Below are 22,141 nucleotides of genomic sequence, written 5' to 3' on the forward strand. Positions count from 1 at the left end.
CTGGTACAAAATTTTTTGCTCTGGTAAAAGTTTGGAGTTATATTGAATACATATGATATTGAGTTCACTGAAGATAAGGGCAATTGTCGCAAACGTAAGTGAATGAGCTGACTGAAAGGGGAGATGGCTTTCTTGTGAGCAGCTGCGATCGTAGCGCCAGCTGGAGGAGCCAATCTGAACCACGCTTCTCTTTCTTTGTGGCCTCTGTGATCCGCCTAAATAGCGTGCGTAACACAGTTAACCCAAGGAATACACCAGGGAACGCGATCGACGTCGTGCGAGTGCCGCTACCAAGTACCCAAGTCAAGGATTTAGGCTGCCTCCGGATTTTTCGTAGCGCAGTTATTGCGGACAGTTATTTGCAACGCCCTGGCAATGCTGTGCTGTACTGTTAAAGCGACAGTAATTTAAAACAACAAATGTATTTAGATTGATAAATAGTACTCTGGAAATTCGAGCGCCGTTAATTTCACCGTCATAGGTTTATTCACCAAGTATAAAATCGAGGTCAGAATTTCATTTTATAATTTTGCGCCGGAATCGTCATTTGTGGAATCACGCATTTCAAAAAGTAGTCTGCTTATTTTGGCGACATTGGCTCGATGAAATTTGCGAAAACTGGGCTACGTAGGACCTATCGTAGGTGCCGTCAAAACATATGTCGTTATGACGTTTGGTGCTGAAATTTCAAGGTGTCGTCGTCACTAGTATTTTCATATTGTGCGTTTTCTCTCTTGCCAGACGTCATCTGGCAGCGAGCGTGGTGGCTTTGTAATCGCGAAAGAGTAATTTACCGAGTGAAAGAAATTGTTTTAAGTGTGAATACACTTTATAAGCGACCCCAAACCATCCACCGCCGTCGGCGGCGTCCGCAATCTTCTCTCTATCTTTAAAAGAAAGAGGACTTGGCGGGCCGCAGCGCGACGCTCTACCGAATAAGCCACGGACGCGACGCTGATATCGGTGTCAGTAACGCGCCTTATACCCCCTGCCCCTTCGCTCGCTCCTCCGCTCTCCTCGCTCACTGCAGCTGCGCGCGCACCCCTCTCTCTCGCGCGCCCGCCTTCTCTCTCAGTCTCCCGTCGAGAGCGGGTCGTGAGGGGGAGTAAAGTTAAAATCCGTTAGCATTCGCCAGTGAGTTAACGTAAAGTCCCCCGTGTGATCAAATTGCGATTCCCAGGAACCATTACACCATAAAGGCACCATAGTATGATTAATAAATATATTAGTGCGAATTAATAAATACCCCTCATAGCATCACCCCGTGTATTCGCACTTAACCATGTTCACCCTCGGGGAAATGCTTGGGAGTTTTTTTTTTCTTTCTAGTGTTTCTCTAAGATGCGTATGATACTGCATCCCACGTTTGGTGCCAGGTTTAAGTGATTGCGGCGCCAAAGCACCGGTCAACAGGTCCCGCAGGCTCGCTCCTGCAGTGTTCCTCGTATTTCAAGGCGAAAACCTTTAATGTCTCATACTCGCGTCCGTCCGTGCCCTGGAACGGTAGCAGCTGTGGATTCTCCAGCTTACACTCTCTCATGGATCACTTGATTGCTGAGAAAGTGTAAAAAGCAAAAGAAACAAAAAAGGAGACATCGCGGATGGCCACTTGTTTTCGCTGAACACTGTTTGGATTTTACAAAGTGTAGTTCAAATTTTTGGCGATAGCCAGGGTGCTACTGAAGCTGTCCACCGTTGTGGCATATACTTCGATGTCTTCAGGATATTAGCGGCATCGCCGAGGGGTGGTGGACGCCTACAGCAGCGTGCAGCTGTCGTTCTCGCTGGCTATGAAAATACGCATACATGCACATACGATGGGGCTCAAGCCAGAACTAAAGTACGCTTACCTAGAAGTAGTGGGCAGAATTAAAGTAGGTTTGGTAGCGCGAGCATTGTTTGGATTGTGAATAACGTGCACCCGAAAAGGGTGTACCGTGTGACGAATGTGCAGTCGCTGCAAACGCTACTGCGAACTTTGCATAGGCTCACTGTGAAAGAACTGCAGAATTGTGTGATGGCTTGCACTGACGTCCCTAAGACAGCCGCGTTGGAGCGTCAACATGGTCGGATTCATGGGACGTGGACTTTGTGACATCACGTTACCGTTCTCCGTAAATCGCATGCTGGTTCCTTCGTTATTCATTCAGTCAGAGTGACCCGTTAACGTACCAGCAATGTCGTTATCACTGTGAAGCCGGTTAACTTCCGCGTGATTTTCAGTTTTAAGGTCATCTAAACCTCCATGTTGGAACCGTGTTTCGCGCTCATGACGTCACGCGCAAGCTGTCAATAAACATTTTATTGGCGATTACATCGAGGTAACAGCGCGTAAAACTGAGTGAGGCACGCTCCCACTGGTGATCGTGACACGTCGAGCTTGGTCTCACCTCGCCGCTCCTGCAGATGTGCGGGCGGTGCGATGCCCACTCCGTTCGACTCATCGAACCACCGGGAGCTGCGGCGTCGTGCGCGCGCGCTGCAGCCGCTCCTTTGCTTTTTCTTCTCGTTCGTCGTCCGTTGCCGGCGCTGCTGTTCTTCTTATCCACCACTGGGCGGTAATGCGAGGAGCCGTCGTCGTGGTTATTGTAGTGAGCGCACCGAGGCGGCGCGGTAACCGCGGCTTGGCGTGAGAACGCTCTCGACCACCGGCTCCGTTCCGCACAGCCGGCGCCTTTGCGGCACGCTTGGCGTCGCTCATCGCTCGTTCTGTACTGGCGTTGCGCTATACTACGTCACCGTGGGTTGCCGTCCGTGACCGTGAACGAATGCCGCCTTGCACAGGTATGTGCGTTTGTATGGACTATCTTACGGGAGGGGGGTTATCAGTGCCACCGTGATTCGTGTTTTGCAAACAGCTAAACGAACCGCGTTACGGTAGACGCATTCGCGTGAAAACAGTCGAGTTGGTGCATACGGTGTCTCGTGGCCTTATTAAATAAACAAAAAAAAACAAGACAACATCGACTTAACAGGCCATGATAGCGGCGCCTATATGTCTTAGGTAAAATAGTCTTACCAACGTATTCTAGAACGTCCCTTCGCTCAACGCTTCGCCTTCACTCGAGAAAGCCGATGGGAGTGCCATCTCTAGGTACGGCAAGTCACTGCACATCAGCGATAGTCTGCTGCGATTCTTGAGTAGCGCAGCGTCATTTTCAGCCGAGTGGTGGCGCAGTGCTCAGCTATGTTAACTGAAGAGTGAAAGTCGAGTCGAAGAGCGTTTGTGAATACGGGGGTTAGTCTTTTAAAAATTAAATATCGCGTAATGGACATGGTAGCGCCTAGTACAGGTGGGACGTGACGCGATGTCTTACGTGATGAGCTAGCTCAAATAGCTCACTCGTGCGCGAAGGCCGTCTGATATGCTGTTTGCTTGCAAATGCAAATGCGCAATCAGTCTTTTCCGTGCGGTCAATGGTGACGCTGATGTTTGTATCGCTGATATCGTCGCTTTTCGCCGATATTTGAAACTAGCGGTGTCGACTGCTCGTGTGATATGTTTTGTTTTATTTTTTTATCATTTTCATGTATTGCGATTCCCATAGCGGATTTTATCGGAGTGGAAATGCATCGTATCGTGGTAAAAATTCTGGCTGTAAAGCAACGAAGGGTAGCATATAGTGTTTACAACAAACGAACAAATACATTGGTTGTGCAAACAAATTCTTTTTGCTATTGCGTATACAAATACAGCATGTATACTACCCCATCAGCCACATAAATAAGAGAATGGTAAACAAAAAAGATATGCGATTATGAACACGATCATATTGCAGATTGTACAGTGATTAACAGATTTCTTTAGCAAATGAAGACAGTGAAGGTTGAGTAACTTTGGTGTTCGGTTATTCCATGCACTCGGAGTCTTATAAGTCATGTTAAAAAGATATCTTTCTCTCCCTGTCTCTGTGTGTGCATCCGTGTGTGCCCCGCCACGGTAGTCTAGTGGCTAAGGTACTCGGCTGCTGACCCGGAGGTCGCGGTATCGAATCCCGGCTGTGGCGGCTGCATTTCCCATGGAGCCGGAAATGTTTAGGCCTGTGTACTCAGATTTGGGTGCACGTTAAAGAACCCCAGGTGGTCTAAAACCCCGGAACCCTCCACTACGACGTCTCTCATAATCATATGGTGGTTTTGGGACGTTAAACCGCACAAATCAATCAATCAATCAATCAATCAATACATCCGTGTGCGTGCGTATACAAGTCTTTAATTGCAGAAATTTTTGTCTTCGGTCATAAGTAAAGACCAACCCGCCCAGCGGTCTTTTTTGCCTAAGTCAAAATAGCCACATGGCCAAACAATTGGCTGACGCATATCGTATCCTTCCACCTTCTCCGTCCGACTTGCCGTCCATCCATTCTTTCGAGCGTAAGCTTAAAGACTCTAGCAGTAATACATTTCGCCTTAATCTGAATGCAGCCGACACGGCATGCAATCGAACCCGGAGCCTATAGTTCTTAGTACTAGCAGCTAACTCCATATCACAAAGGTCATAGCGGTTCACAACGCAGATGGTGTAACGCGACTTTCGCGTTTTCTCTTGTTGGTGGAGTAGTTCGGACGCTTTAAGTGTCGAGATGAAGGTAACTTTACCTCCACCCCATTGGAACAGCAGATACGGTGCTCGTTTGTTGAACCGAAGATCCTGGGTTCGATGTCGACCGCAGGGGCCGAGTTTCTACAGAGGCGTACTTCTGTAAGTCCGTGTATATACTGTGCGATGAAAGTGCATGTCAAACAGCACTGGGTTGTTGAAATTTCAGGAGCCCTCCACTACGTTGTCCTTCACAATGATATCGTAGTTTTGGGACGCAAAACTCGAACAGTTTTTATTAGGACTGAATCTCGTTAGATCTGCAACCCGCTTTCGTCGTCGAAGCTGCCTGCGCCGGGCAAGCGCGCCGAGCAAAACAGGTGCGCGCTCTCCCGGCAGATGGCTCGCGCAGCGCAGCGCGCTCCGCACGCTCACCCGCTGAGGCATTCCCGCCTCCGAGTGGAGCAAACGCTCTCCGTATCCGCTCCCCATTCTATCACTCTCATGGTTTTTTTGCGCTGCTTGCTGCCTGTCTTCTTCTTCGTGTATTTTCCTTCTATTCTTTTTATCCCTCCTTCCCCCCACCCCTATAAGGCACTGCGCCGTGTCGCCTGAAGGCAGACAGAAATTAGGTGCCTTTTTCCTCTTCATTCTAACCACTACCACCACCACTCTCATGAAAGCCAGCAGCGAGACCAGGCGCATGGCCGTTCGAGTCCCATTTCTAAAAAAGCTTCGCTGATCGGTTGTACTGTATTCGTACGCGGAACTGCTAGTTTTATTAGTTTGCATTTTTGATCGATGCGATAATGTTGTAGGCCCGTGTGCTCAGATTTGGGAGCACGTTAAGGAACGCCAGGTGGTCAAAATTTCCGGAGTCCTCCATTACGGCGTCTCTCATAATCGCGTGGTGGTTTTGGGTCGTTAAACCCCACATATCAATCTAGTTTTATTAGTTGTTTACGCTCAGTGTGACCGGTGTATATTACCATTGTCACACAGTGTCAGTACATTCGTGATTTATTTATTTGCGGAAGCTGCCGAGGCCGGCCTATCGCTGTTGACAGTGATCGAAATGCTGCTCCAATCGCTCTGAGCTGCTCCAAAAGAGAAATGCTCTCCCGTGCTGCTCCAAACAGCACATTTTGTTACTGATTGGTTTAAACCTGCTCCGAAATGGCATTGACAGAATGAGAATGACTAACTTTCACTCTTTTACCTACTGATAAGTCCCAAAAAAATTGAAAAGAATGTGTACCATCATCCCAGTGTGCTTCTAGTGTGCAGCATTATCGGCTCTGATCACATTTGTGCGACAAGAACAGACATATTAAGAACTCATTTGGCAGATTTTCGCTTTTTGCTTTGTTTGTCAACTAGACTTGCAGCTTCTAATGTGGTGAATTGTGAAAATGAGCAGGATCGCTTTTATGTCATGCCTATTATCAACTGCTTATTTCGCAAACGCTGCGGTTACATCTAAAATGTGTTGCTCATCTTTACCGCTTTGACTTGATATTTGCTACAAATACTCGTATTTTAATTGTATATAGCTAGTTTCACCGCACAGTTCTGACAATTAGCCATCTTTTAAGTTGTTTGCTTCTTTAAATTGATTGTTTGATTGTTGACTGAAACATATTTTGTAATAAATATGAATATTTACGAGATGCTTCAGCGGTGCTTCGAGCTCTAATTGGTGTATGGCGCATTTCGTATTTGTTTATAAAACAAAAATGGCTGCTTCAAGCTAAAATTTTTTTCCGCTCCGAAAATACTCATGGCTGCTCCAAAAGAGTAATTTTGCGGCTCCATAGTATTTTCGAAAATGTAAAAAAAAAAAAGTTATCCTCATTACTGTGTTGAGCAATCGAGACTGATGAGGCTCGACTGCGAATCAACAGCTGTGCTCAACGCGACAGCGGTGTTAACGCCGATCTGCAGCTCCTTCTGCCAGGTATTCTTCCACAAACCACCCGATTTCGCCTGCCGTGGCAACTTCGAAGGCGGAAGTTTTGTTTGCGCCGTTCCCATATACACTACATGTACGCGGTTTGCACGAGCATCCATTCTTTTTTTTTTTTCTTCTCACCCCTTCGTGACGTCTCACGCTCAGCGTGAGAAAATGAAGCGCTGAAACCTTGGCGTTGTTTTTTTTTTCCAAATCTCCATCCGGGCACTTTAGTTTCGTCTTCTTCCGGGTTTTCAGTTGCACGCCGAATCGAAGTCTGACGGCGAACACGGACGAGTACTTTCTCAAGCGTTTTCTCTCTCTCTCTCTCTCTCTCTCTCTTCTCTCTGAAACGATGTAAACCCGACCTGGCGCTTGAACGTTTTTTTTTTTTTGTTTTCTGTTCTTACTTTCTTAGTACTATTTTTTTCTTGTTGATTACGCCGATGCGTTGGATCGTTTCTTTCGTGTTTTACAACGCTGATGATTCACGCTTCAAAGGAGATGACGAAAAGAAGTTGCGCGAGAGGGGGGAGGGGGAAGAAAACGTGTAAAATTTCAGCGTGACTTTCTAGCCTGCAAAATCCGTTTGCGTTATCATAACTATATCTAGTTTTTTTTTTAATTACGTGTGTGAAATTTATCTCCGCTGAAGGACACTCAACACGTATGTCGTAAATGAAAGGAGAGGAATAGATGAGGGACTCTTCCTTTTTTTTTACACGACGATATAGATGAAGCCTAGAGAATGATGAAGCTTAGAAGGGGGGGGGGGGGTATTTGTTGTTTCTCATAGCATTATATTAAGTGTGGTGTTAAGCGACAATGAATGGGGACATGAAACAGAGCAGGAAAGCTTTAATGAAACATCGGTTGATTCAAACGGGAGGATCCTTAGTCGAGGGTGGCTCACTGACCATAGCCGCCCGCTCAACCTGGCGTTTGCTGGTCGGTCAGGGCTGGCAGTCGCGTCTCCCACTGCACCAACGTGTGCGTTTTGGTCATTTCCGTGGGTCTCGGGTGTGAGGGATTCTTTTGAGCAACCTCAGCTCAGATGTTATAGTGTAGGACTTCCTTCGCACCATGCATGGGCAAAAACTTTTATAGCATGTCGGGAACATGACGTGTGCTCTCCTTCAAGTGTGGATAAACCTTAATTTTAATTCTTGAGCCACCTTTGCCTCCGTATCGGCTTGCTCGTTGCCATATAGCCGCAGTGTCCCGGAATCTGCTGATACCTTAACGAAGGCCACTTTTCTGGCTCCTCCGAGTAACTACGGCAGCACATTGGTCCTTATCAAGTCACCATCATCGCCTTCTTTTTGAACTCGACCCATATATGCATGTTAGATTACCACCAACCATGAAAAGGCGCAGTACAAGCTTATTGCACTGCTTACGAATAGGTGTGGCGTTTACTCGTTGTTACCTATACCTTATCGGTCGTGCAGACAGCCCGCATTGTGAGGCCCTGAGACAGCTGAACATATCTTGTGAGTATGTCCCCAACATATATCGCGCGAAAAAATTCGATGGCCACCATCTCGATGATAAGTACCCAGCGGCAAGTTCCCGAAAAAAAAAAAATCGCAGCATATCCGCGGAGTGGATGGTGATGATGAGTGGGGCGAAGCGTCCGTCAGCCCGTTCGTGCTTCCGTCCGTCCGCGCCACCATTCCTGCGTCCATCCATGCGTCTGTCCGTGAGTCCGTCCATCCATCTGCCTGTCTGTCTGTCTGTTCGTGCTCCCTTCCGTCCGTACGTCCGCGCGTCTATCCATCCGCCCGTCTGTCTGCTAGTCTGTCTGTCCGTCCGTCCGTGCGTCCATCTAGTGAACACTCCGAGTACCGCCATCTCCCGTCTCGCATCCCCTGTGACACATACCCGCTCTAGAGCGGGTACGTGCCACCAGTCGCTACGTACAACGGAGGATGTACAGACCCACGCCTTAAGGGGCTTCGCCCCTAAAGGAAAAACTGTTGGGACCACCACCTCGTCATCAGCGTGATATTCTGAAATCGCTGACCAAGTTTTGATGATAGACCGAACTCGACAAGCGACTTAATCCAAGGTCTTGCTTAATCGCCACCTCCCTCATCATCATCACCCTCTCTTTCCTATCTTTTCCACCTTGTCTTCTTGCCTGACGCTAAGTATAGCAGGCCAGAAAATCGATTCAGACCGACTTCTCAGCTTCTGCCACTATAGACATTTCTCTGACTTCCAGTTTGAAATGTTTTCCAATTGTTGGCCCCCTCCACTGTAAAGTGTTTCTGGGGATGGCTGTACGCTTCTGTCGAGCACGCTACTGTTTGTCGATGTTAGGGTTATAATTTTCATTATACGTTGGGATTCGGAAGTCTGCTGAGGCGATCAATGTCGACTCGCCGCCGGTGACGATTGAACCCGCGATCTTTGCGCTAGAGGTAGCGTTATTGCGTCGCATGTTGAGTCCGAGACGCTATACGGCTCCTAGCCCGCCCGGCCCGGCCCGACGTACAAAAACGAAAGCCCCTTCCCGCGCCCGAAGTTTCTTACGTCCCCTAGAAAGAAAGAAAAAAAAACTGCCAAAGAGAAAGCGACTGAGAGTGGTTGGTCGTGGTTTCTGGTGTTGATCGTCTAACGTCAGTTGTAGGGGTGGTGCCTCTATCACACTTCAGAATGAAGGTGATTTTTTGTTTGCACTTTTTACCGAGGTAGGCTAGTGGAGCAGAACCGGAATGCGAGGAGGCCGGCGAATCACAGCCGCTCTTCCTTTGTGCTGTCGGAGTGCACGCAAACTACAGTTACCAATAAATCTAATGCTATCGATCGATTGATATCGCCACTAGTGTGGATGCGGCGGGTCTCCTCCTTTTTACCGGAGTGGAACAGAGGCAGTAGGATAACCGAGTGCTTGCGCGCCCTGAATGCCCAACAAGGCTTAATGTCTGACGAGACGGAATGTCCAACAGTGGACGTCCAGTCTCGCTTAAATGTTCCGTGTCGCTTGGACATTCAGTCTCATTGGACGTTCCGTCTCGATTGAACATTCATACTCTGAATAGTATACGCCCTGCCTAGGTCCGAGATGAGAAGACGTGGACCTATCCGAGCCCGGCTAGGGCCATTCAGATCCCGCGCACACCTGTCTCGGCCTGTTCTTCTTGCCGTCGTTGTCAGTGGCCGCGTTTGCGATATGAGTTAGCTGCTGCATGGCTATAGATCAGCCAAAGTATATAGAGGGCTAGTCGAAGTAACTGCGACAGTTGTCAATTAGTTCGCGCATCATCCTTACTGCTTGAGCTGCGCGCTTTAATTTTCGAGCCTTTTGCCTTTCAGGCGTGTGACGTCCCAGTTAGTTAGTTGCTATCGCATATCAATGAAGTTTATGAGAAAGATGCAGAAAATGTTTGTTTTCCTGGAACACGGCGAAAACAGAGTTACCAAAGGCTGCTGTAACCGCACACCTCTGGGTGTCTACATCCGCTTGAACCGTGACTGCGCAAAGTTGCAAATGAGTGCCCTAACCACACCTCTGAACTCCACATCTTAGGCGGGTACAAACTAAACGACTTTCTTCGTTGCTTAGCAAACCCAACCGCCAAAATATATGTCGTGAAACCGTTAGCCGAACTTCTCGTATGGCCTGTCCTTTTAGAATGAAATATGCACTCTACTATGAAAGAGCCATAAGCTGTCCCGCTATTGACAAAACGGAGTGACTTGCACTGGCAAAGTCGTGGTCATTAGGAGTACTTGGTACTCTACTATGGGAGAGCAAAAGCCGTCCCTCTTAGCCAAATGGGTGAAAGGGTAGCAGCACCGCCAAAGCCGAATGTGTTTACAAGAAGTGGTTAACGATTTACAGTACTTGGTAGTGTGCTATGGGAGAGCTGAAAGACGTCCCACGTGTTCAAAAGTTCAGCTACTCAAATGGAAGCATGTTTAGAAAAAATTTATTGCCACAAACGTCAATAACACTCAACAGAACATTTCCGTCTTAGACATACTCTGACGATGATGGAAGCATACAGGGAAATCTTCTTGCAACCGCGTGTCGTCAGCGGAGCCGTAGCACTGTAAATTCAACAGAGATTTTTTTTGTTCGAGCCGCATAAACTGCACAAGGATGCGCGACAGGCTTAAAGGTCGTACAGTCACAGACTATGATTATTTTTTGTGTGCTTGCAGGCTTGCAGTTATGTTTCACAACAAGCATCAAATCTTATTCCAAACTTTCGGCCATCGAGACTTAAACCGTGCCACGGTGACTGAACGTAAGTGGCATATCTGGCGCGCGCGCCGTCTCGGCAGACATATATGGATGGCCCGCTGTGCAGTGCGTACGTGTGGCGCGCGTGATCTCACCGCTTTCTGTCGAGACTACGTAAAGGCCTGACCCCACGTATCCGTCGACGCGTGTTTGCGACGCAGCGTCGATCCCTCTCCCATATAGAGAGAGAAAGCGCGGCTTCGTGCATCCACGCGCCCACTAGAAGGGCGCGGCGTCGCGTTAAAGAGCCTCGCACTGACGCTCTGTGACGCATACGTGGGGTCGAGCCTTTAGCGCACGAAGAGCGTGTCGCTTCCTGGAGCGGCCGCCTCTGCTTTAATCAGTGGTCTCTGGAGTTTCGCGAAACAAAATACAAAGTGGGTTGGCTGTTCGGCGTACTTCGTGTAACTTTTTCAATTTGTTGCTATCGCATTCATTGCTCCGCTCTTGCAGCGAAACCGTGATTAGCTTCTCTCCGTGCGTGGTTTTGTGCGCGGATTGTGCGTTAGTGTGTTACAGGAATGACAAAGGAAAAAAGCGAGCCTGTGCGCAATGAAAAGCAGAAACTCGTCATCTGCGCGGCTGTTGTACGGGTCGCGCACTTATCGGCCGTTCATGTCTCGTGAGCAGCTTCGCAACGTTTTGCATTTTTGCTCTCTAACGACCTTTGTCACGTGATAAGGCCAACATGCCTGCAGCATTATTACAAGTAGGTTGTTTTGGACAGATAGTACAGTCAACTATCCAGTCAGCGCATAGCCGTCGCTCGCTGTCAAGCTGCAGCATTTGTCCAATAAATAGAGAATTTCCGCGTGCTCTTCGGAAAAAGTGTCTTGTTATTCAGTGGAACAGTCGTAAACTATTTTCGTTGCTCTAATACCCTAGCTTAGGGGGAGAGTCGTATGCAGTTCCTGCAGTTTCCTGATGACAGTGGTCGTCGTGCCTTCCCCTATGCGCAGTGCATTCTATTTTATTTAAATGTATATACTATACGGTAGTAATGGCATGACAGCCATATATCCGCGGCGCCAACTTGACAACCCCAACTTTCTTCGTTGGCTTGGCGATGCGCCTACGGTATGCTACGAAAGATAAAATTTAAAAAGAAAATGGGACACAGTTTTAAACGGGACACTGTTCTCCCAACCGTATAAGCGCATTCCAGCATCTTTCGTTGCATTACCAGCGTTCCTATAAATAGGCTCGCGTTACTTCACAAGTCTTTCCTGAGACGATTTAATTCATGGACAGCATGTCGTTGAGAACTGAAAAATGCGTTGAAAAACAATGATAGAGAAATGGGGGGGGGGGGGGGGGGGCTTATAAGGCGTACGTAGGCAGCACCGGCTACTCACTGCTTATACACACGAATCAAGGGGCCAATCACCCGTGCATGTAACGTGGTATACTGATAATGACTTACTGCCGGCGAAACACGGCAGTGAAACGCGAATCGCCAATAGCGGTATTTCTTCGATGGAACGCGCAACCGTCATGGACTAGAAATCGACAAGTCACGCTGGTTTGCATCACGTTCCCGTCAATATTTTTGTTGCTGCTGTTTCCAATCACAGAGTAAGTGTTTGGTAATGCAAAAACGCGTTTTCCTCCGAGCCAGCAAGCAGCGGAACCGCGTTGTGCAACGGGAAGCGCATCACACCTCTTACGCGGTTTTCGTCGATGCAATCGAGCTCATCGTGACGCGCCTGTCATGTCTGCCGTCGCGTCGCTTTTCGCGCCCGACGCGTCGCCCGGAGGCCGTACACGACTTCCCGTTACGAAATTAAGTGGGCCTACCCGACGCGTATAGCTATCAGGCGGCCTGTACAGGCATGCCTTGGACAGCCATCAGTAGCTTGTTGGTGGTTGTCTATACTGCATCGAAGGAAAGTCTCTCGCTACGCGGTTGTTCACGCTTGAATGGATAGTGTCGAAGTTGCCTTAATCCCGATTGGTTGCCGCGCTGCAAGCCGTTGCGGGCCTAGGAGAGTCCGCAAAACTTGCATAACTGGTCCTTCTTTCTTCGCGGGACATGTCGTTTTGTTTCTGCAATAACGTGTCGAATTTTGCCGTCTTGGCTTCTTCCAATCTGTAGCTGGATTTTCCGCAAAGTTTGCTTCCACGCTCTGTGTTGACGTTACCTCATAGAGCTGAACTTTCTTTTTTTGTTTGTTTGTTTTTCACCAAGCACGTGATCCTGTTTACTGCAGCCATAAGTCAACTGACCAGAATGAATGAATGAGAAAGTCGCCAGGACTCCTATACATTCGCCCAAGGTGACTCGTAGACTCACCGCCATCTTATTCTCAGTCGATTGCGTTGATCCTCACCGATAGCTTTCGGCACAGAACGTCGTCTTGCACTGACTCCGAGATCGGAGGAATTCGAAGCTTTCTTCACCTTGACACGTGGCTTTGCAGTGACTCCGGGATTGGTCCCGCTTTGGCCAAACCATTGTCGTTTAGTGACGTCATCAACTGACATCGCGTTGTGTGACGTCATATTGGGACGTTCTCACCCGATTTGTTTTTTTTTTTTGTTGTTGTTTTGTTTCCTGCATCGCCCGTATTGACGCCGCCGACGGTCAATTTTCATGTTTGATAAGTCATCTAACACTGTCGCCTTAATCATTTTTCTAAGCAGGAGTGAAGTCCTGCAGAATTTGTTAACCCGCCACGGTGGCCTAGGGATTACGGTGGTCGATAGCTGACCCTAAGGTGGCGATCAAATGCCGGCTGCATTTTCGATGGAGCAAATAGTTGCCGCTGTACTTACATTTAAAGGGACACTAAAAAGGAGCAATCACTCGGTTTATATTGATTATTTGCACTCTTTGAACTGTAACGCTGCAAGTTTCACTGTCGTAAATTTATTATTAGCGGAGAAAATCAAGGTTGAAGTTTTGTTTTTGAATTTTGCGCTGAAATATCTGCGCGTGACGTAACGAATTTCAAAATGTATTTTTCTGTAATTTTATGACATTGACTCGATGAAAGTTTCCGACACTTGTTTCCGACTTTGTACGCTACGATCTACGGCACCCACAGATGACAACGTACGTCATTTTTGTCGAGTATAGGCAATGTAAAACCCAGTAGGCAGCTTCGAAATTTACTATACGTCATGGTGTATGGTGCGGGAATCTCACGGTGGCGTCTCCACCAGCATTTTTGTTTCCGCGCGTTTCCTTGCTTACCGAGCGCCGTGTCGCGGTAAGAGTGGCGTTTTCGTGATTGCGAAAATGTACTTTACTAATACGCGAGAAATCGTCTTGCTCCTTAGCGTCCCTTTAAATGCGCGTTAAAGAACACCAGGTGGTTGAAATTAACGGATTCCTGTACTAGGGCGTCCCTCATAGCCATACCGTGGTTTTGGGACGTTGAACATCAACAGTTTCAATTGCACATTGACGAGAATTACAAAGTGCAAGAAAAAGTGCAACACACTGTAAAAGCATACAAGGGATTTCTCGCGCGCTGCGTTTTTTTTTTTTTCTTGCGCTTCTTGTCAATATGCACCAATTGGGCCCACAAACACTTCTTTTAGAATGGTAGACTCTTTAAGGGAGCGCAATAATATATATACCACCCCAGCACTGAAGGCAGCCCTGCAGACCAGGCTCGGATGTGCCCTGGGCAGCCCGCTCACCATCTCCGACAAAGACGTTTCTTGTGGCAGAGGGCGTCGAACATTCTCGCTCCACGTCGGGGTCACGGCACCTGTGGCTTGTCGTGACCGGCTGCACGCCCCTTGAATAGGAGGGGGGAGGGACTGCGTTGCACCAACGGCGAAAGCACTTGCCCAAAGAGCGACGGGCGCTTATATAACTTCGCAACTCCTGCAGTGACGGGTGCTGGGAGCTTTAGGCGAACGTCACGTGATGTTACACGCACGCGAAGCAGACGAAACACGTCGTCGTGTCGTCTGCTAGAGCCGCTCACATCTCGACATGCACTCGGAGAAGCTGAGGCGTCGCTTGTGACGTAACGCCCAGCGGGTGCGTGGACCTTGTCTCCGTGGGTGGAAGCCATGTTGCTGCGCAACATGCGTCACCTGTGCTTCCTACGCGAAGCCTTGACCGGTACGGCCCCGCTCTTTTCCCAATTTTTTGCTCTCTCGGCACCGCGGCTGTAACGCAGTGAACGGTCCTAGGGTGGGTCAGAGACTGACTCACTGTCAAGTCTGCAGGACTGCGCGAGACCGAGGGAGAGGCTGTGTTCTTCAGCCCACTGGGTAGGTGTTACCTCATCGATAATTGATAACCATTGACTGAACTGCGCTGCTGCTGGCGTGGAACGAAGCGGCGTTTCAGGCCTGCGTGTACAATCGGCTATCTATGGAAGACGTCACTTTCGTGGGCTCTTACATATTGTTCGCCTCAAAGACTCTACGGTGGCGCGAGAGGGTGTGGTTCCAGAGATACCAGGAAGACGATACATGCGCAGAAGACATCGACACGCTCAAGTGTGTATCTTTTGCGCACCTTACTAACGTGCTCCCTGGGCGCGGCTAATCCTCTCTGGGGTGTTGTAACTATGCGGGAAAACCACAATAAATGCACTGCTGGGACCGATTTATTCTACCCCTATTAGCTAGGCTGTGTATTCTGGCTCTATACTCGTCAATTAGCAAATCGCGGAATTGCGATGATATCTTACAATATGGTATTAGGGTACCGTTCCTCCTGTCTTGCTTGGGCGTTTGCCGCTCCTATACTCCGTTTCATACATCAAGTGCAACGCTGTGGAAGCTATGCAAGAAGTTCGGCCAACAAAACGTGTGACTCCGCGCCTTTGTTGGTCGCTCGCGTTAAATCTGATTAGTGCTGGTGCACCCTCGCGTTTGTTTGTGCTCCCCTATGGCGTGACTGGCGAACAGGAGAAATCGGGGTGAGCACAAGAGAACGCGGGTACCGAAAAGCCCCGTGGTGTCCTATCCTGCATTGACACTGAAACTCCAGGTGGCCGCCATTGTGACGTACCCAGAGTAGATAGCCTGTATGTGACGTCACGTGAAAACTAAGCTATGCAGCCACATAATAACATACGTTCAACGGCGTTTTTGTTAGTAAGGCACATAATGTCCTCAATTACTTCTCGCCCTAATAACGAAAGAAAAATTAAAATTTTGCTGGTAAGAACATAGAACAACTTTTTGTTGCGAATGCATCGACTGCAAGTAGTCTCGCTAGCTTCCGCAACGTTGCACATGATGTGTGAAACAAGAGTACGATTCCAGCAAAGGCAACCCAACTCCGCACAAGCGGTTTCAAAAATTGCCCTGTGGTCGACACGTCATTGCTTCCTGTAGGCCTCTCTTCATTGCTAACCAGACAGACGCCTGTCGTTCGAGGGGTTCATTGTCACTGTGAACTGGGAGATACTTGATAAGAACAACGAGCGAGAAAGGAGGAGCGGTACTGCAATACCACACCGTATTTGCTCACGGTGTTTGTCTTTTTCACGATTCCATGGCACGAATACCCTTCCCTCTAGCGGAAAAGTCGCGAATTACCCTTAGATCTCGGAGCCTTTCGTTCTGGCGATGTCTGCTGTATCCGGTCTCTGCCAGAGTCAAACCAGAACACTAGAGGGTATAGTACAGGAAAATGGAAAACGCGGATACTGCCGTATCTCGAAAACTCCATGACCGGAGATCGATGATATACTCTGTCCCGTCTCATTCTACTTCTGGTTGCGCAGCACGGTACTGTATACTTATCGCATGTGTTGTTCGTATAAACGCTCCTTCTCCACGCATGCCTGCCCGCTTCTTGGTCATATCAAGTCTTTTGAAAAGGGCGGTGCGGGACAGAGGCCTGTACTGCATGCCTGCGTGTGGTGAGCGGGCGTCACGGTCACTGTGCGCTCGGCCGGCGTGGCAGTGGCCGATATAATATGCAGATCATAGCGCGCCTTAAGCTATAACCGGGTCGCTCGACTCCCTATATGTACTCACCGGCACCTCTTGACTAGCGCTCACTCTTTCCACGAAACAAAACGGTGGTTCCAGGCGATGCTTCTGTGCTGGCCCGAAGAGTCAACCGGTTCTTGTTAATGCTCCTTAAGGCGCACTATAGGTGGCGCTTCGCCGTCTCGTTAAGAGGTTAACAGCGTCTCGCCGTGCCCTAGAGTCGGTAATGCGCGCCCACGGATAGTTCGTTTATCGTGAACCTAAAACAACCTCACCCACATCGCCATTGTTTTTTTTTTCGTTTCATTGCATCGCGCCATCTTTTTTGTTAATTGATTGACGGTAACTACTTAAGCCTAACTGTTTCTCGAACGGGCGTTAATGACTGCTCAGTGACGTGCCCGCGTTGCATATATTGGTCGTTCATCGCTGTTCTGTATCGATGGTGACTTATATTGGTCGACGCTTGCTCAGGTTTTGTAGGTGTTCTTTTGTACGCATTTTGGGGCTTGGTCACTGACTCGCACTCCTGCGGAGGACTTTGGCTGTCCACGCGGTGTGTAGGACGGGTAACTGGGTGTATGTAACCGTCAGACAGGTAACCGGTATTGAGGAGGAGAAGGAAAGGATAGACAGGAAGGTTAGCCAGTTCTCAGACCGGCTGACTACCCTGTGCTGGGGAATAAAAGGCCACGTACAAGCGATGTTGAGAAAAAAAAAAGAGAATTAACAGTAGGATAGGTGGCACTGCTTCGAATTCTGTCTTTTGAGACCAGTTTCCCGCCAGAAGCGCAACAACGCTCTCAATGCTCGCCAAGGACGGTCTCGGCCCTTTCCTCCGACAATGGGCGATTGGCAAGTCTATCTGGCACTTCTGTAAAAATCTTTTCTTGGCACACTGGAGCTAGAACACTCACAGAGAAGATGATCGGTTGTCTCCTCGCAGCAACAGTTGTCGCAATTCGGGCTGCTGACCATTCCGATTCTGAACGAATAAACATTCGTAAAAGGCCATTCCGATCCGCAGGCGGAACGAGAGTGTCTCCTCAGTTCTGATTATTTCCGACGGAAGATGGAGCTGTATATATATACGGGTTTAAGCTGTGGAGGCGGGTGTTGGTAAATTCCGTCGAGCTGTACTGTGCGAGTGTCAGTTCCTGTGCGAGTGAATGAAGCCTTGTAGCAGCGTCCTTTCTTGATATTGGTATAGCTAATGGGGACGGCATCATGAGCAGATCGGGCTGCTTCGTCTATGGGGTCATTTCCGTAGAAAAACAACAATGGCCTGATATCCACTGATGATATGCTTCTTTTCTATAGCGAGTTGACGAAGCGGGCTTCTTTCAGGGACTAATGGTTCATTTGGTCCATGGCGATGCGGTGATGTGATGCACTGGAGGGCTGCTTTGGAATCCGAGAAGACTGACCATGCCTGTGTTCAATCTACGAACTCTTAAGCAGCATGGATGGCGGCGAGTTCTGCAGCCGTCGATGGTGTCAGATGCGATGCCGGGAATCTTATCATGGGGGATTTCTCCGGAATGATCACTGCCCCTGCTCGGCTTGAAGAAGTAACGGACCTATCCCTGTAAATATGAAGGCGTCCGCTATAGATGCTTTTCATGCAGGGACGGTAGTGGGACTTGTTGCGCCAAAGACTGTTGACTGTTTTTTTTTTTGTATTCCTGGAATAGTTATCAGGGCTTCCACAATGGTATAGCGGTAGTCTTGCTGCGTGCTTCAAATTCGTGGGAATCACCATGTGATGCGAAGCAATAATAGTGCAGGGCGCTGAGTGTGACCTGGAAGTTGGGAAGCGAGACTATAGGTGGTGCGATGCACGAGCGACGCGACATATACAGATCGCGTGTGGCAGCTTGGGCTAGTTGGTATGACATGGCGATAGTTAAAGCGCGAGAACAGAACGACGACAAACAGACAAGTGTCCTTTGTGTCCTTTTTGTCGTCATACTATCGTCATACAGATCGTTTTCGCGCAAGTGGTCACTCGCATGGCCAAACCACATTCTCGCGACTGATTCGGCGAGTAATCTGCGCGTGCACTGTTGCTGGCCTGGGGGCGTTTACTCGCACCGGAAGGCACACATTGTCAGCTGTATGCAATGTAAATACACTGTTTTTTTGCATTACGGTGCATGAAATGTTTATCATTGTCTTGCAGTATATGTTTTGATTTCATCACTGCTGTTACGGGCTGCCAAGCAGCGTCACAAACAACGAGGGGCTTGTAGTCTTCTGCACGCACGTTCGCGTTCAATGATGTCAGAGTTGGCCCGCCGTCGTTGCCCATATATATGTTGACGAACGTCGTTTTTGGTGCGCATCGACAAGAAAATGGCGCCCATCAGTATTACGTCACTGATGTAGGTCATGTTCCGGTGCTCCGCTATTGGCTGTTTGAGCACAGCACTTCCGGGTGATGGGTGACGCTTTCCGAATCTGGAAAAAACAAAAAAGCGAGCGATCGCGCGACAACGACCGGGCGAAACGTCGCACGGACGGGCGCCCTGTTTCGTCGCTCATGTTGTCGCTGTCGCGTGAATTCCCGCGCTTATGGGGTTCGGCCTTCACGCATCGATGCGAATTCGTTGTGATGAGGTGATCACGAGTGACTCGGGGATTGGAAACGTGGACTGGGTTATCGAAATCGGAAGGTTGCAGGAAGGAAGTGAAGTGAAACGAACTTTATTTGGTCCTGGAGAACTGGTCAGACGCCCCCCTAAGAGGTGTCCGCCGCAATTGCTGGCCGCGTCCACGCCGGGACTGGAAGACCGTGGCCCTCGGCACGTTCGCAGGCCTCCTGGACTGCCGAGTATTGGACTGAGAGTTCGGGCAGGAAGGCTACTCGCCTTTGTATATAGCTTACTGCTGCGGACGACGACAGAGGCTGAGGTGAAGTGTCGGAAGTTCATACATTTGCAGGCGTGAAATGAAATGTGCTCTCGCAACACTGAGTAGATTTGAGATCGTCGAAAGAGGTGTTTGTCCTATAGAGTGAATGTAAAATCGGCGTTTCATGAACTGATCAGTTAGGCCTAATCGGTGCATGAATTTTCAGTTGAAAACTTCAGTGCCAACCAGCACAGACCGCAGGGAAGAGATACGACAAACGCTGGCGCTGTTGTCAACTACTATTATTCTTGATTCAACAGTTACTTTCTGATCTTTCAGCTCTCCCATAGTAGACTACTAAGTACTCTAAATCGTTAATCACTTCTTAACACACAAGTACTCTGAATCGTTAACCAATTCATTTTTCTAAACATCGCCTTAGGATAAGCTAAATGATTAGAATGATGATGACAGCAGCTCGGTATTCTAATCAGAGCACTGCACGGCCTGACTTTTCGGCCTTGGCCCGGGCCCGATCCGGGCGTTCATTACTGCTTACCCAGGGCGCGCGTCTTCATTACCAATCTTAAACAGCTGAAGCGCAAAAAAAAAAAAAGGCAGATTCCACGTACAGTGACAATCGATGTTATGCGAAGCAAGAATGAGAAATGTTAATATGCCACTTTAAAATCAGCACAACGTTACGAGGTGGAGGTAAATGATGCCATACATGACTTCCCTGTCATGATTATCATGTTTATATATATCGGTTACCTCCGTCATCTATTCACGTAACGTTATACCCAATTTAGTATATGTGGAGCTAGCAAAACAGCCGTGAGCACGCGATGAGCGTGGTATGTTTTCATGTTTTTACATGACTTGCGTGTCAATATTATCATGTTTGCACCAGTCATGTATTTCGTCATCCATTGACGTCACGTAACACCGAATTCGGTATATGTAGAGCTAGCAAAACGACCGTGAGCGCATCATGAAGGGCCCAATATACTCCAATGTAGCGTTGTCACGCACAAACGCTGAGCACGGCGGCGCTACGTTAGCAAAACATGACCACTGCATAGTCTGAAGCCAGGTGCGACCAGCGTCCGTCGGCGCAGCCCGACGGCAACCGGCGCGAAATGCGACATGCTGTGTTTCACACCGATGCATTACCCAGACAACACTGCGTCTCCCTTTTTAGATGCGGAGCATCTTATACTCGCGCCTTGTAGTGCGCCGTCCGCGCCGCTTCTCGAACATTCGACAGCTGACGCGCGCGCATGCGCCGTCGCCCACTCTTCCACCATCTGTGCATCCCTTCCTCCTCTACACACCGCGCGCGCTTCACTCCTCCACCATCTGTGCACCCTTCCTCCTCTACACACCGCGTTCGACATCTACAATTCTCCTGATTCTCCAGTGGACGCGCATGTGGCGTCGCGCTTCGAGAACATTCAACAGCTGACAGTGCATGCGCCGTCGAGCTGTATATATACTCAAGGTCGGCGCTCGCTCGCTCAGTTGCCGCTCGTCGGTTGGTTTGTACGGCGCGTCGACGTCCAAGGTCACGGTGAAATGAATTCCAACGAATCCACAAACACAATGATCGACGTCCCTTCGACCAGCGCCGCCCTTTCGCATACGTGTGTACGTGTTCACTCATTTAACACCCCCTCCTACAACCACGTTAACCAATTTAGCCATCGACCCAAGTAAGTCGCAATTTAACACCCCATTTCACAACCACGTTAACCAATTTAGCCATCGACCCAAGTAAGTCGCACTTTAACACCCCGTTAACCAATTATATGCTCCGCATCCTCCTCAGTGTTCCCCCGAGGGAAGCTGCGGGCAATTTTTTTTCGTGACAGAGGAACGCCGGACGCGCAGAAACGCACATGCGTCGAAGCAACGCAGTGCGGCATGCGCCTGTGAGTATATGGCAGCACCGACGCCTGGCGTGGCAACGCCGGCGTGACGCGAGGAAATGAACGCCGGTGAGCATGCGCACCGCGTCACGTCGAAATGTATTGGCGCCTTGACTCTACTATGTCGTCATGTTCTCACATGACACGCATCTCATGATTATCATGTTTGCACCAGTCACATACCTTCGTCATCCATTGGCGTCACGTAATACCAAATTTGGCATATGTGAAGCTAGCGAAATGGCCGCGAGAGCATCATGAGCGTGGCATGTTGTCGTGTTGTTATATGAGGCGCATCTCATGATTTTCATGTCAGGGTCCGTCGCTTGTCTTCGCCATGCAATTATTCCATACCATACCAGTTTTGCAACATGCCATGTGAACGAAAACACCGCAAGAGCTGCAGGGCCATGAAATATAAATGATGACATTCATGATATACATGTAACGATTTTCATGCTATGACTTGTCAAATATGTTCTTCATACAATCATGTTATGCCATACCAAGTTTGGTATCGATACCATTATCGAAATGGCCAGGAGAGCTAAAAGTCGTAGGCGGCTAGATAGATAGATACGCTCAAAGTCGCCGAAGTTCGCTAAAAAACGCTTCGCATTTAAAAAGGTAACAACGGACTAAGAGAACCTTTTAGGGGCGAAGCTCCTTATAGCGGCACCCGTTCGTCCCTCGTAGCC

General features: G+C 48.8%; 1 protein-coding gene across 5 annotated transcripts in view; it reads left to right on the forward strand.

Annotated features, from left to right (window-relative positions):
• Window positions 1-22,141, forward strand: part of MESR3 (misexpression suppressor of ras 3) — a 242,402-nt gene that overhangs the window by 190,436 nt on the left and 29,825 nt on the right. Inside the window, exon 1 of one of the 5 annotated variants that reach the window (XM_037415946.2) lies at window positions 2,647-2,784. The exons of the other annotated variants lie outside the window; for them this stretch is intronic. The gene's annotated coding sequence lies outside the window, so the exon portion shown is untranslated. Of the gene's footprint in view, window positions 1-2,646; window positions 2,785-22,141 lie in introns of those variants that run through there. 5 annotated transcript variants of the gene reach the window in all.

This window comes from Rhipicephalus microplus, chromosome 8 (genome assembly GCF_043290135.1).
Source record: "Rhipicephalus microplus isolate Deutch F79 chromosome 8, USDA_Rmic, whole genome shotgun sequence".
Lineage (NCBI taxonomy): Eukaryota > Metazoa > Arthropoda > Arachnida > Ixodida > Ixodidae > Rhipicephalus > Rhipicephalus microplus.